This window comes from Haliotis asinina, chromosome 10 (assembly GCF_037392515.1).
Source record: "Haliotis asinina isolate JCU_RB_2024 chromosome 10, JCU_Hal_asi_v2, whole genome shotgun sequence".
In the NCBI taxonomy this organism is placed as follows: domain Eukaryota; kingdom Metazoa; phylum Mollusca; class Gastropoda; order Lepetellida; family Haliotidae; genus Haliotis; species Haliotis asinina.
The window spans coordinates 7,482,920-7,493,297 of record NC_090289.1 but is presented as its reverse complement, the minus strand read 5'-3'; positions in this window follow the sequence as shown (position 1 = coordinate 7,493,297).

Sequence of the window (10,378 nt, the reverse complement as noted above, 5' to 3'; positions counted from 1 at the left end):
GTTACAGCTTATTGTATTGTCTGCATCCAGTATGTGCACGGCTGGATGGCATTCTTGAATATTTGGCTTTGATGGCCAAATAATAACGGGAACATGGTTTTACTCTAACTGTGGAATAATTCACCTAAACGTTTTCATAGACAAAAATCCACAAAAAATCACAGAGAATAGGTTGTGTTAAAACTATGATGTTTTTGATTTAAGTGAATAAATCAATGTTATCACACATGCATTCATGTTTTGCGACTACTCTGGCCTAACCCTCAAATATAAAACCACCGTTTGTCTGCTGTTTACTGTCTGTGAGTGATGTATTATGTATCTGCCTGTTCGTATCTGTAACTGTCTGTCCTTAACTAAACATATTTGTTCCCATCAGGCCCTCGCAGACTTTATACTGATGGACAAAACAGGGTAATTTGACCAAATCGTCAGCTTAAGGTTCATATATCCAATGTCTGATTTTTTTCGATGATTTTCAAATAGTTGTCTGAATTACTGTGTCCCCAGTGAATGTACATTTTCTCCGTACAGTCTGACTGTCTGAGTGTATCAGTGGGTGTTTCGTTCTCAATAAAACGATTGGTGTATGATGTCCTGTTGGCTCTCTGACGCCTTGTCCTGGACTCCCTTAACTGATGGGTGACTTTATTCCACATGTTTTGATGATTGTTTGTTTGTTTAACACAGCACTAAACAATATTCCAGCTATATATTGTCGGTCTATAAATCATCTACTCTCAGCCAGACAATCCAAGAATGAACATCATGAGCATCGATCTACGAAGGGAATACATTACATGTGCCAACCAGTCAGCGAACCTGACCACTCTGCGCCATGTAAGACACTCATGGCAGCGTTCGAAATACCTGCCTGCCCAACCACCCGGGTCTTATTTACAACACAGACTGTCAGATTCTCAATTCACCTGGGTTAACATACAGACATGCATATGAAGATGTTTTGTGGGCAGGTAAGTTTTGCTGAGGGATGGCAAGTTTCACATGTAACCAGCCCTGTGGTCTAGCTGAATATTTTGGGAGTTTCATATCCTGCTCATGGGTTGTTGAAGATCAATGCTAAGACGGATAGTCAGGAGTACATGTCTTGGGGAACCTTGAGTGTATGGTGTAGTGTATAAGTCCAAACTATCCTTCTCTCCAGCTGCTGTTGTCAGTGGATGTTACAAAGGTGTCTAACTTCCTGATCATCAATGGTTTTCTTACGCCCTGCATTTCTGGATTATAAATGTCAGCATATGGGTGCCAATATTTCACAATATCACTTTGACAATTTTTTTACTATGTATAAATATTTGCATGTCCTGCACTGTTTCTGTTGTTTCCTATTTCACTTAACAACTCCATGCATAAACGTTTTTACTGCACTCAAATAAACTCGAAGTAGGAGACCTGCTCACAGTGTTACAAAAAAAAATAATTAAAAAATCAAATTATCAAAAACATCCACATGGTAATTACTCCTGAAGGTACCTGATGGTTAGAAGGTTAATGACATTACTTCAAGGTTTGAAACTAAATTATCGAGCATCCGTCACTAGAGGGCAGCATTGATAATAAAACGAATATTGGACTGCTTCTTACATCTCGTAATATCCCGTTTATTATCAGAGATTGCCACAAACGCCATATTTTGGCGAGTGCTTTTCTTTGGGCCGCTGAGCCAAGCACTCCTGGGACGAGGCCTACGTCTCCTCATGCCCACGATAAGGAAGTTAATGTTCCTGTTCTGACTATTGTGATTTTATTGCAGTCGGTAGACTTGCTTTATGATGGATATTTATCTTGATGCTGTTTGTTGAATCTTTGAACAAATGCAGGCGCATTGTCAGTGTAAAGATCCCGCTTCTATCTAATACTGCATATGGGTACACTGATGTTATGTCCCTGCGTCAGACATGTTTGACATCATGAGTTCGAATCACATATTTGTTCTGATTGTGTTTGTACGTTTGTCATACCCATGCTATTGGGTTCCACTAAATGGTAATCGATTAGGACCGATGTCATGTGGATTTCGCTCATAGCAATGAATTTGAGTTCAACTACTCACTTACTGCAAGTGTTTCTAAACACCCCTCACAGTAAGCTAAACTATTCATACTCGAATTGGCATTTATTTAAGAGAATGTGTGGTGGACATCTCTTACATAGGGTGATGCAGCGATGTCTGACATATAGCTCCCACTGGCTTGTCTTGGATGTTTTTATGACAGACGCTAGCAGGATACGCTCACCTTGTCGCGAACACCTGGTACCATCCCAATTTGACAGTAATCTAGAAAACACATGCTCGTGACATGGTAGAAGACAATTGCTTGGTGAAATGTGTTGTTGGTTTTATTTACTTTGTGGGCGTACTTTTACTTCCTTACTTGAGAAGCAACTTTCCTCGGCCTATAGGTAACAGGGATAAACACAAAAACGCAGTGATCACGAGCTTGTGGCAAGTCTTAGAATTCGAAGTATATGCAAAAGAAGACACATCACATGTTTAGATCTTACTTTGTCGATTGTCCTTCTATTTTCCATCAGCTTGGTCCGTCACAAGTGTGTAAAGTAGAGAAAGTGGTTCTTATAGCATCTCTACATTAATATACCAAACATGAAAGACTCTAAAAATATGTTTGCATTTTAACTTTTCTTCTAAATTCTGCATCTTTGTGAAAACTATTTCTCCCTGTGGACAAAAAAATCACCTCCGGAATGTTTCAGAGTTACTATTCCTTTTACGTTTCGTAATAGGATTTTTTTTGTTAGAGCAGCTGGTTGATCTCGGGACCTGAGGTTTTTAACATGTTTTCCTGTATTGCTATCTTTGTGTGAACACAGTGTTATCTTTTAGCTATCTTTCTTTAGCTAATCCTTACTGCGATGAAGTTATATTCTCCGTGTGTGTGTGTGTGTGTGTGTGTGTGTGTGTGTGTGTGTGTGTGTGTGTGTGTGTGTGTGTGTGTGTGTGTGTGTGTGTGTGTGTGTGTGTGTGTGTGTGTGTGTGTGTGTGTGTGTGTGTGTGTGTGTGTGTGTGTGTGTGTGTGTGTGTGTGTGTGTGTGTGTGTGTGTGTGTGTGTCATCGAAATTGGTAATGATCCTGGGTTTTCGCTGAAAAGATTCCCAGATTATCCGCAAAAATGAACAACGCATTATTAGTGAAAAGCTATCACTTTGTCGTGAATACCATGAAATCTGTTTCTTGATATATAGTATTATAGACTACACATGCAGTGTCATTTCATGGTGATAAGGGTTATCACGATATGTATATGCTAAGTTAAAGAGAACCCAATATACATGCTAGTTTATATAGATCACGACATACATGTTAAGCAACAGAGAACGCAATATACATGCTGGATTACATAGATCTCGACATGCATGTTAGATTATAGAGAACACTACATACATATGCCAGATTGCATAGATCTCGACATGCATGTTAGATTATAGAGAACACTACATATATATGCCAGATTGCATAGATCTCGACATGCATGTTAGGTTATAGAGAACACTACATATATATGCCAGATTGCATAGATCTCGACATGCATGTTAGGTTATAGAGAACACTACATATAATATATGCCAGATTGCATAGATCTCGACATGCATGTTAGGTTATAGAGAACACTACATATATATGCCAGATTGCATAGATCTCGACATGCATGTTAGGTTATAGAGAACACTACATATATATGCCAGATTGCATAGATCTCGACATGCATGTTAGGTTATAGAGAACACTACATATATATGCCAGATTGCATAGATCTCGACATGCATGTTAGGTTATAGAGAACACTACATATATATGCCAGATTGCATAGATCTCGACATGCATGTTAGGTTATAGAGAACACTACATACATATGCCAGATTGCATAGATCTCGACATGCATGTTAGGTTATAGAGAACACTACATACATATGCCAGATTGCATAGATCTCGACATGCATGTTAGGTTATAGAGAACACTACATACATATGCCAGATTGCATAGATCTCGACATGCATGTTAGGTTATAGAGAACACTACATACATATGCCAGATTGCATAGATCTCGACATGCATGTTAGGTTATAGAGAACACTACATATATATGCCAGATTGCATAGATCTCGACATGCATGTTAGGTTGTAGAGAACACTACATACATATGCCAGATTGCATAGATCTCGACATGCATGTTAGGTTATAGAGAACACTACATACATATGTCTGATTGCATAGATCTCGACATGCATGTTAGGTTATAGAGAACACTACATACATATGCCTGATTGCATAGATCTCGACATGCATGTTAGGTTATAGAGAACACTACATACATATGCCTGATTGCATAGATCTCGACATGCATGTTAGATTATAGAGAACACTACATACATATGCCAGATTGCATAGATCTCGACATGCATGTTAGGTTATAGAGAACACTACATACATATGCCAGATTGCATAGATCTCGACATGCATGTTAGGTTATAGAGAACACTACATACATATGCCTGATTGCATAGATCTCGACATGCATGTTAGGTTATAGAGAACACTACATACATATGCCAGATTGCATAGATCTCGACATGCATGTTAGGTTATGGAGAACACTACATACATATGCCTGATTGCATAGATCTCGACATGCATGTTAGGTTATAGAGAACACTACATACATATGCCAGATTGCATAGATCTCGACATGCATGTTAGGTTATAGAGAACACTACATACATATGCCAGATTGCATAGATCTCGACATGCATGTTAGGTTATAGAGAACACTACATACATATGCCAGATTGCATAGATCTCGACATGCATGTTAGGTTATAGAGAACACTACATACATATGCCAGATTGCATAGATCTCGACATGCATGTTAGGTTATAGAGAACACTACATACATATGCCTGATTGCATAGATCTCGACATGCATGTTAGGTTATAGAGAACACTACATACATATGCCTGATTGCATAGATCTCGACATGCATGTTAGGTTATAGAGAACACTACATACATATGCCTGATTGCATAGATCTCGACATGCATGTTAGATTATAGAGAACACTACATACATATGCCAGATTGCATAGATCTCGACATGCATGTTAGGTTATAGAGAACACTACATACATATGCCAGATTGCATAGATCTCGACATGCATGTTAGGTTATAGAGAACACTACATACATATGCCTGATTGCATAGATCTCGACATGCATGTTAGGTTATAGAGAACACTACATACATATGCCAGATTGCATAGATCTCGACATGCATGTTAGGTTATAGAGAACACTACATACATATGTCTGATTGCATAGATCTCGACATGCATGTTAGGTTATAGAGAACACTACATACATATGCCTGATTGCATAGATCTCGACATGCATGTTAGGTTATGGAGAACACTACATGCATATGCCTGATTGCATAGATCTCGACATGCATGTTAGGTTATAGAGAACACTACATACATATGCCAGATTGCATAGATCTCGACATGCATGTTAGGTTATAGAGAACACTACATACATATGCCAGATTGCATAGATCTCGACATGCATGTTAGGTTATAGAGAACACTACATACATATGCCAGATTGCATAGATCTCGACATGCATGTTAGGTTATAGAGAACACTACATACATATGCCTGATTGCATAGATCTCGACATGCATGTTAGGTTATGGAGAACACTACATACATATGCCAGATTGCATAGATCTCGACATGCATGTTAGGTTGTAGAGAACACTACATACATATGCCAGATTGCATAGATCTCGACATGCATGTTAGGTTATGGAGAACACTACATATGCCAGATTATGTAGATCACGGTATACATGCTAGGTTAAAGAGATTGGGATATATTATGCAAAAATAATGTTGGTTGAAAACGATAACACTTTGCTATACAACACAGTGTACTGCGTTGTGATCCCCAATCCCGGGATCCGCCGTAATGATGATGTTAGTGTTCTTGATTAAGGTTCTATTTCACTCAAATGGTGTAGAATAACCAACTCAAAAAAATGCTTAATTATATACCCTGGAGACAACAGAACTCAATACTGTTTCTGGCATCACTTGATATCCATGTTCTCATATGGACATACACATTCAGTCACTTCCGGACCATATCGTAGTCCCGGACTATTGAATAGTAACATTGCTGGAGAACCTGCTGCACCTGTCTCGCAACGTTCGGGGCTGCACTATATTTGCACAATATCCATCATACGTTTTACATTCTAATGTGTAATGTTCACAGATATACTCAAGTGACAATACGAGGAAAGAACAACACCTCTAGATTAGCGCTTTAGGCATTCCAACCATGGTTCTTCTGACAGACGGATCGAATGGACAATCAAAATCTGGCGTGAACCGTTGAAAGAAATCAGTTCCCTGCATGCTAGTTTTAGACCTAATTATCTCGGCATATCCAACGATGCGTGATTGTGTGCAGGGTACATTCTTTATCTTAAGTGGATGTGGGCGGTGGCCGTCTGAGCCGACCCCTTTAATTTGATCAAATGATTTTCAACATTAACCAAGTCCTTTATCAGATGCCCCCTAGCTACACTACAGAACGAATCAATGTTCGTTCGTCAGATATTGCGGGGGCGGTGAGTTAGGCTAGTGGTTGATGTGTTCGCAGGTTAGCCCGAAAGGTTCTATTCCTGACATGGGCTGAATACATGAGGGACATCTCATTGTTTCTCAGTGGAATATCGCTGGAAAACAGTACAATGGTACACTCACTTTATATTCTATGTTCACCTTATTCTCTGTGTATGTATTGGACTTAAAAATATGTTCTCCACGCCGAAGGTCCGGATTCGAGTCGCCGCATGGGTACAATCATTTCTGGGATTGAGCATCATATTGGTGAAAAAAGCATTGTAAAACCATACACTCTCACTCACTCACTCACTCACTCACTCAAAAACTCTGGTCAAACGATCAGACACAGCGAACTGTTTGTCACCTGTGTTGGACGTCTTTCTGTCCACCTGTGATTTTACTTATCAGATGGTTGAAAATATTAAATATGCAATCAAGATATCATGGTTGGCGTTCCATCTACAATCAAATAATGTAACTGCCTAGCCCTAGTTTCATAATAGGAAGCATTATCCCTATGGTGGAACATATCCATTGGTCTATAAACCACATGCACACATATCACTTTTGCCAAGTAAACATTGTTTATTTCGTCGTATGTGACGTCATTAAACAATTGGGCGTGACGTCAATGGAGAGGGTGTTTACCAAAAGATGACTCAAATCCTGCTCAGTCGGTGGCCTCTGTTACGGACACGGGCTGTTGGGCAGCCAAGTGTCTCAAACATTTGCTCTTCACCACGAACATGTGTGAAGCCCATTCCTGATGTCCCTTTTCATGATATTGCTGGAATATTTCTAAAACGAAAGTTCAATTGCAACGGACACCATTTTGTTACATACTGATCGGGTTACATTTCTTGTCTAACCATAAACCCGACATAGAAGTAGCATGTTGACACCAAAGCCTCGAAATGCTTGAAATGTGTTCGACACTAAGAGAATGCCGATTATTGAAATAATTAAGTCATCCCTATTCTGAAAAGACTTGAGGAGGGTTTTCATGCACCCTTTTATATAGACCTAAATATACAGAAGATTGTGCAGTTGCATTGGTCAAATTCTTCTATTCTAGTTCAGAGTTCCGATCCACAAAACATTCATAACGTTACGACTTATCGTAACTCTATAGTTTATCACAGGCCTAGGGATGAAGTAGCGGAGGGTGACAAGCACCTGCAACTCTGGGTCAAGGGGGACTGAACGTTGAACGTTTGTCACTCCAGGTGGGGTCTGAATGGTGTACAAAGTTGTGCAATGACTTGGCGAGACATCCTGTACCTCGCAACTAACTAATCATCCAACAAATCCAAATAGCTCGACCGGTTTAACTCTCTCCCTGTTCACGTTAAGGTCTACATTATTTATCAAAAGAATCAACACCGCCATCTTTAATTTGTGTATTTCAAGTTACGACAGCCTACTAGCTGCCTTAGTTGTCTTAAATTTAAGAATTCGTAAGGCTAAGACCGTTTCGAGAATAGGATAATAGAAGATCGTAACCGATAAGAACGTTTCGAGAATAGGGGTCCAGGAGCTAGATTTTCGAATTTCTCCCAGTGTTATGACGGTCGTAAGTGCCACACATTAACATTAACTTACGACATGTTTAGCTCTAAGAGAGCTTCGAAAATCTAGGTTTGGGTGTTCTGTGAAGAAAATTGGCCAATTGAATTTTTTAACGATGTCAGATATTAGACTAATTAACTCTTATACTAAAAACATCACGAAAACAAACAACACTGGACGAGAATTTAATGAGTTTAGAAATTACCATTTATGCAAAGTCACTAAGCTGGATATCATAGAGTAGATAATAGTCACCTGTAGTGCGTAAGTGCAGTTGATTGACTCTCTGCTGAAGGTGAACTCCACATATAAATTCACGTCTAAAACAGTGGAGCTGATCAGTCAGCTGTTGAAATATAGCTTTCACAAAAGGCTTTGCGTAGGTACTGGCACTTTCAGTTAATCAAAAAGTATATTTATGGGCAAGGCTTTTTGTGTGAGGCATAATTTATCATTTCAGTAAGTGACATTTTTATCGTACAACTCTATATCATGCCAAGTTTGTTTGATGATTAAACATGAACCCAACCATCTGGTCGGAACAGATCTGTTACGCTGCCTATGCATGGGATCGCTTACAATATTAAAGTCCAAATATCACCAGACATCGGTCCAAAAATGAAATTATTTTACCAAGATTGTGCTTTGATGCTTTTGTGATTTGTTATCGTGTTAAGCCACTGTAACAGGGAAATTGATAATCTATTCCACAAAATGTCATATACACAACAAAACAAAACATAATGTAAGGGCATTCTAAAACACATTTTGAGATGTTTTGTCTGGCAGCTTTCCAAAACGCTGCTACGCTCGTCTGATATTAATGTCAGACTAACCATTTAAAGTATATTTGTTGATGCAAAAAAAATGAAAAACATGTCCAAGCAATGGTGAAAGACTTGAAACGGCGTCACGATAACTAATCTGAAACTATTGTTATAGTGGGATAAATGCATATGTCAGTATTTTATGGTATACCATCGTGCTCGGGTAATCTCCAGGAAGAGTCGGATAAAGGGTGGTAACAACATGTGCTTAGCGAATGAGTACATATGTTATGTACTCATCGCGGGTGTTTATACTATGACTCTAACAAATAGTGCAGTAAAATAATTACACATAAATTATAATTTTGTGGTGGGGAGGCAACCTTAACACCAACAACAATAGTATCACTACCACCACCAGCAGTAACAGTAGCATAGTGACGACCAAAACTCCAGTCACCATTAGCCATCACCACCAAACTCATCTTCAAAACCATATCACAAACTCCAGTCACCATGAGCCATCACCACCAAACTCGTCTTCAAAACCATATCAGAAAAGACATCTCTACGACCATCAGTCGCCATTGGATTAGCCCTCACCCACCTCACCAACATCAACACCATCATGGCCACACTGGCTAGCATTAACGCTAACGTCGCCACATCTCTCGTTATGGCTTGGTGAGGTGGGGAAATGAAGGAGAGAGAATATTCAACCCTTCAACCCATCCTCATATTAGTAACGTTAATGTATTGTACATGTATGTTTACTTCTTAGGTAACTGTTTTCACAACGGATCATTCTGGGCTACATCTACTCTACACTTGTGTCCAGCTTCACATATAAAAGGCAAGTCCCCGAACAACTTTACCAAAGAAGTAAAGAATTCCCCCTAGTCCATAAGTCTCAACGTAACGACTACAATAAAGGTCTTGGAGCGAGCTAGACAGTTGTAATGTGGACACCTTACTTTGCCACATATACCATCGATCAAAGGGGTCCGGCTAGTTACCCTTGGGTTATAAACTCCTGATCCATACCGTAAATAGACCACTAAAATGACGCACAATGCTGTAATATCGGTTCGATGTAATTATATATTGACTACACGCCCCATGAACACGTACATTGTATGTTACAGAACCAGTTTCTCAACATAGTCTTTTCGTCAGTTATTACATTTTATTGGTTTGGAGTATTAGTGTAAAGTATGTGCAGGTACGCATATATATGTTCTTCCTTATCAACTAGTTGTTATAGTGTAGGAGCACGCATACGTTCCGAAACGTCGTGTTATTCACAATAAAGAAGTTCATATCCATAAATCTTGCTTTTCTTATGCTTTCCACTTCTACATGTCCTTCA